General features: G+C 43.0%; 2 non-coding genes across 2 annotated transcripts; one reads left to right on the plus strand and one right to left on the minus strand.

Moving 5' to 3' along the window:
* Nucleotides 1-3540: 3540 nt before the first annotated feature.
* Nucleotides 3541-3613, minus strand: TRNAF-GAA (transfer RNA phenylalanine (anticodon GAA)). Its single transcript has one exon. It is a non-coding gene; the product is annotated as a tRNA-Phe (tRNA).
* A 484-nt stretch (nt 3614-4097) lies between these two features.
* TRNAE-CUC (transfer RNA glutamic acid (anticodon CUC)) lies at nt 4098-4169 on the plus strand. Its single transcript has one exon. It is a non-coding gene; the product is annotated as a tRNA-Glu (tRNA).
* Nucleotides 4170-6418: the final 2249 nt, after the last annotated feature.

Below are 6418 nucleotides of genomic sequence, written 5' to 3' on the forward strand. Positions count from 1 at the left end.
CCTTTTGGCAGAGATTCCGAGGACAACGTGACAAGGGAAGCTTATTCTCATCTCTGCCAGTGCTTTCTGTATCTCTTCATCTCCGTTCTATCAGCCACTTCTGGCAATCTAGAAGAGGCAGCGGGCTGGGGATACAGGAATCGCCGCGCAGGTCGCGCCGCCCAGCGCTGCATGGCCACCGGCCGCAGCCTCCAGGCCCGCCGCGCCGCCCCACCCAGCGCCGGGCGCGGTGGCGCGCGCCTGTAATCCCAGCTCCTGGGGAGGCTGAGGTCGGCGGATCGTGGGTGCCCGGGGGTTCGGAGCTACGGCGCTGTGTAGAGCGGGCGTCCGCACCGGGCCTGGCACCAACATGGGGCTCCCGGGGGAGCCCGGGGGTACCAGGTTGTCTAAGGAGGGGGGGACCCGGCCCAGGCCGGACACGGAGCAGGTCAAACTCCCCGTGCTGGGCGGCGGTGGGACCGCGCCTGCGAGCAATGCCTGCAGTTCCGCCCGGACATCCGACGAGACCCGGTCTCTTTTCTTTAACTTCTTTTTAAAGGCTTTTCATTTTTAAAGTCGTTATTCTCCAGCATTATTTTTGCACATAGCAGACCACCTGACTTGACCGGTGGGGCGGTGTACCTAACAGTACATAGTACTGTTAAAGGGTAAACTGAGGCACATTAAACATTTTAAGAGTTTATTTGAGCAAAAATTGATCCCAATTAGACAGCATCCAATCTAGCCCATAGAAAGAAGCTCCGAGGAGCTATAGAGAATGAAAGACTTCTATAGGCAGAAGGGAGCAGGAACAAGGAAGTTATACTAGGCAAAAACAAACAAACAAAGCGAAAAAACGTTGGTTATTGCAAGGTTACTTTCCTTTAGGGAATGGCAGGGGTCTCTTAGGCGGATTACCTAACTAGTGCTGGTCAGGTGATTCCTGATTGACTGATTTAAGATTCCATTTCTGACAGAGCTGCAACTGTAATCAAGTCTTGGTTTGGTGACTTGGGACTTAGCATAAGCGACTCCATTTTGGGCCTGTTGTTTTGTTTTGTGTTTTAACACTAACCTATGCTTGATCTTTAAGTTTTGTGCACAGGGGAGGGTGATGCAGTCAGAAACTCCTCTTAGAGGCTATCCTGGGGATTTCTCCACTCTGTGCTGGGCCTTTCCTAAAACAGTAAGACTGTATTGCATGTTGTAAATACTGCTACCTAAGAACTGCATTGCACGACAACTATATAATCCAGGACAGATTTGCAAAAGGTCTTTTCAGGGACTTCTCACACAAAAACTTGTACATGAATGTTCTTATTGGATGGGACAAAAGACCTAAAGAGAGTTTTCACCAAAGAAGGTAGATAGTTGGCAAATAAGCAAAAGAAACATCATTAGCCACTAAGGAAATGCAAATTACAAACACAATGAGACATCACTATACACCTATCAGAATGGCTAAAATAAAACTAGGGACAACACCAAATGCTGATGAAGCTGCGTACATTGCTGGTGGGAATGTAAAATGGTGCAGCCACTCTGCAAAACAGTTTGGCAGTTTCTTTAAAAACTAAATACGCAAGTCAATACCATCTAGCAGTTGTACTCGTGGGCATTTATTCCAGAGAAATGAAGACTGATGTTTACATAACCACCTGTATGCAAATATTTATAGCAGCTTTATTTGTAATAGTTGAAAACTAGAAACAACCCAAATGTCCTGGGGGAATGTTCAAATAAACTATGGTAAATTCATATGGCAGAATACTACTCAGAAATAAAAAAGAACGACCTATTGGTTTACCCAACAACCTGGATGAATCTCCAGAGAATTATAGTGAGTGCAAAAGCCAATCACAATAGGTTACATACTGTGTGGTGTCATCTATGTATTACTCTTGAAATTACAGAGTTATAGAAGTGGAAAGCAGATTAGTGGTTGCCAGATGTTGGGGCGCGGGAGGAAATTGAGTGTGGCTATGAAAGCGCAACATGAGGGATCCTAGTGTTGATGGAAAGGATCGGTATCTTGATTTTATCAATATCAATATCTTGGTAATGAAATTGTGCTATTGTTTTGCAAGCTGTTACCATTGGGGGCAACTAGGTAAAGGGTACATGGGATCTCTCTGTATTATTTCTTATAACTGCATGTGAATCTACAATTATTTAAAAATTGAAAATTTAGTTAAAAAAAGATGGAGATCATGACACTGAGAAGTAGCCATTTTTAAAGCGTCCTTAGAAGTGGGGTGGGGGGGGGGGGAGGGAGACTAAAACAGAGCAGCCAGAGAGTATAGAGAAGAATGGGGGAGAGTTGAGTCCCAAGGTCCAAAAGAAGATTGCCTCATGAAGGAAGGGTTGTCAATAGTTTGCAACCTGCACAAATTAAGTTTAGGGCTAAAAAAGCGTCAAGGCATTTGAAAGTTGGGAAGTTGATGGTAATGGTATCCTGCGATTAGAAGGCAGAAATCACCTGATGAGCAACTGATGAGGCAAGGAAGTGGAGACAAATACTGCTCTTGCAACAAGTTTGATGGTGAGTGGAAGGAATAAGTCTAAGGAAAAAGCATGAGGGCAAGACAGGAGGGCATGTGTTCTTGTTTTGTTGTCTAAAGAGGGAGATTCAGGCATTCTGTAGTTTGAAGAGAGGCAGGTAAGAGAGAAGGATCAAAGACACAAGGGCAGAATGGAAGGGGAAGAGGTGTCAAAAGCTCAGATGGAGTATTAATCAGCCTTGGAAATGAGGGAAAACTTCTGCTCTGAGTAGGAAGGAAGAGGTTGAGATATGTTGACACAGCAAAATCAGGAGGCAGGGAAAAAGGAGGCCAAGGGAGTATCCTGGCTCTCTTCTCTCCTGCAGGGCTCAGCTTTGACACCACCACTTCCTGCCAGGAGCCACCTCTTCAGTTGCACTCAGATGGCTCTCTGTTCCAGGAATCTTTCCTTGTTTCCTCAGTTTCCCCTGCCTTGCCTCTCTCTCTTCAGAGCTGCATGTGAGTCCACTTAATAAATGTTCATTGAAGGGACATGAAACCAAGAACAAAAGGTAATTGGTATTCCTCATATTAAACTTCTCTTTTCCATATCTATCTAGAGGACCAGTCTCCTTTCCTGAGAGAGAATAAGATTTGGGGGAAGCAGGGGATCATGAAGTAGAAATGAACAGGAGAAAGAGGAATCCTTTGGGGTCCCTTGATTTTGGCTTACGGATGTTGGAATAACTTCATGGGAATGAAGAAGGAGTAGGTTTGGAGAAAAAGGAAAATGGCATAAGTGGAACAGAGCCCGAAGCCAGAAAGAAGATACTAAATACTACAAAGAAGGGAAAGTGGTTTTCCTTCATCACGTTTGACCCTGTCTCTTTTATCTAGTGAGATGTTGAAGACCATACCTAGGCTTCTCCTACTGGAAGAACCGTTTCACTCCACAATCTTCTTGTGCCTTTGAAATTTGAGAAAAAACCTTCCCCTTTTTTTCAGTTCAACGAGTATTTTCATATTTTTACTGAGTAAATTCAATATTTTAATAGTCAAGGTTTAAAACAAGGCGCCCTTCTGCCGAAACCCGGGATCGAACCAGGGATCTTTAGATCTTCAGTCTAACGCTCTCCCAACTGAGCTATTTCGGCTCCGCCCACGCTGCTTTAAAAAAAGCTGTAAAGGCTTTATCATTTAGGTTTTATTCTTCGCTAAATACATGTATATTTTAAACACACACCGTAGCATGCACTTTGAGGAAACAAAAGATAAATTAAGAAACGGTTTTCGTCTTCGAATGGTTCACGAGTTTACGAGAATAAAGACAAGAAGACAATTACTAATTAATGTCATTTGAACCGCCGTGACGACTTAGTTAACAGTTTATTCGCGGCTGAATGCACAGATCCGGAGCAGAAAAAGGCCCCGCCCAGCTACGTGCCCCCTGATCACTCTTTCTTTGGCGTTGCTACACTTTCCTCTTGTCCAGATTTTGTTGGTTGGTGTGGAACAGGAGGTCCACGAATAAATGAATATGATTTTTGAACGAATTCATTGGTGGATTGGGAACGGGGAACCACGGCTGTACGTATGGAGTCTTCGCCTTAAGTCTAATTCCTAAACTGTCTATCACCTTCCCTGGTGGTCTAGTGGTTAGGATTCGGCGCTCTCACCGCCGCGGCCCGGGTTCGATTCCCGGTCAGGGAACACGGTTACTATTTTCTTTTTCCGGCCTACGTATTTTCACTCACGGCGAAGAGGAAACTTGTAAAGACTAAACATTAAATTGTATACAAGGTAACAATTAATTTTCATATGAGGTGTTTCCTGCCTAGTTCTGCAACAGTTTTGGTATCCGAAGTGCAAAATAACAATCGATGTAATTTTCAATGATTTTTAAAATGTCCATGAGCTCTTAACCTCCCGTTGACCGAGAGCTGGGCACTAGTTTTCTAAGTGCTCTAAAATTTTAACTCATTAAATTGGATGATTCAGTGAGCGGGAAATTTTGGAGGCAGTTGATTAACTTTAGGAATTGGTTGAGATTAGCATAACACGTTGAAAAGACATTTACGAAGATGAGAGAGAGGAAATGGGGAAGTCATCTCCCTGAGATTTGTCTTAGTTGTCTGTGCGTGAGTTCATGAATCCCGGAGAGCGGCTGGAATTTTGAAATGCGCTCCCTCTCCCTCAGATTTTTCGTCTCATTGCTACAGGGGGGCGCTGGGGGATCCCCCTAGAAATACCGACACAGTAACGTAGTCCTATGCCAAAGCGGTTTCGGGGCTGCCTGATCTCTCAGCGCCCCCACCTGTCTTCCCCCGTGAATGCACAATTTGTCTGGGGTTTCCTGAGAAAGGGAATAGGGGAAGGCTATAGTATCAACAGTAAAAGGCTGTCACAAAACTGAGAAACAGACAAACGATGCATCCAGCATCTCTGAATGCAGACCTGAGAAATTTACTGATAGCTACTTGAGAAAAAGCAGACTGTTATTTTCCTGATTTTTGACAAGATTTGGTGCCTCTGTGCTAATTGGCTCCTGTCTGACAGTATTGGAGCACAAATCTTTGTTACTTTGTTTGTCTAAATAGCAGCCACAGATGTATTGCTCATTATTTCCTTCTCATTTCTTATAAAAGTTAGATGCACATACGACCTCTCAGCAAACTTCCAAACAAAGATCGTGGTGCCCCTAATCTTTACAAGAGATGGGGACATGATGTTTTTATGACCATGTTAAATGAAGCAGTACTCTTTTTCTAATTAATTGCACATTTCTTGCTCTTCCCCAACCGCCATATATAAATTCACAAATTCCAAAACGTCTTTGAGCTGGGACACTCCTTTGTCATTTTGCCAATACCCTTCTTGGGTTAATAAACTTTGACACATATGTAAGATCAATTTGTCTAAGAAATTTTGTTTTCACATAAGCGTAAAAGTAGTATGGTTTGTCAAATTCCTATATATACTGAAGCTATTCTGTGTCTTTTTGCCTAATGCTTCACAGGAAATCAATCCCGGAGGCCTGATGGCAATCACTTCCTGAACATCATCCTCTCTTCATGATGTCATATTTTGTCTCCTCTATATGTAGCAAGAACGCTTTGCTTCATTTCTTTTTATATCTCTGTTTTTGGGGAGCAGTCTGGGTGGGGCTCCGAATGTGTTTAATGCCTTTTTTTTTTTTTTAACTTTCCATATAAAGCTAATTGGATTAGAGACAAGGGACTCTGCTAGCTAAGTGACTTTTTTCCTTCATCTGTTATGAGCTATTACTCATATTCCATGGAGAAAAAAATTGCCTAATCTGTATTTTAGTACAGTAGGTTCTGTCCACTCACCAGACTGCTATCTGATTACTTGCCAACTCAGAGACAAATGGCACATATATAACAAAACCAAATCCACATCAGGACAAGAAGAAGGGAGAATGTGAAGGGCTGTAAGAAAAAGGACAACAGTTGGAGTCAATATATCAATCTGTGAATATTAAGGGCCAGTATAGGTTTGCACTACACTAATCTCTATGGAAGATGAAAAACGAATAAGACACAATCTCACCTCTTAACATCCCTAAACCCAGTTTTCTCATCTGTGAAAAGGGAATAAAAATATTTACTGCATACACGTTATGAGGAGTAAATGAAAAAATGCACAAAAAGCGCTCAGGCATACTATTATCCTAATCTATGTGTTTTTATCATCATTATTATTATTACCGTTGTGGTACTTACATTGAGTGGAGGAGACAGAAATTGTGAACAAGTTTTCTATGGGCCGAAAGAGTAATCTGCTAAAATGAAGTGTGGAGAAGCACAGTGATGTGGTGTGTGTGTGTGATTCCAAGACGGGGTGGAGAACTGATCTATTCGAAGTGGGCTGTGCAGAATGAGCAGGATTTCTGTGAGGGAACAAAATGGAGATCGACATTCCAGGACTAGGGATCAGGA

The sequence above is a fragment of the Equus przewalskii genome, chromosome 19 (genome assembly GCF_037783145.1).
Source record: "Equus przewalskii isolate Varuska chromosome 19, EquPr2, whole genome shotgun sequence".
NCBI classification, from domain to species: domain Eukaryota; kingdom Metazoa; phylum Chordata; class Mammalia; order Perissodactyla; family Equidae; genus Equus; species Equus przewalskii.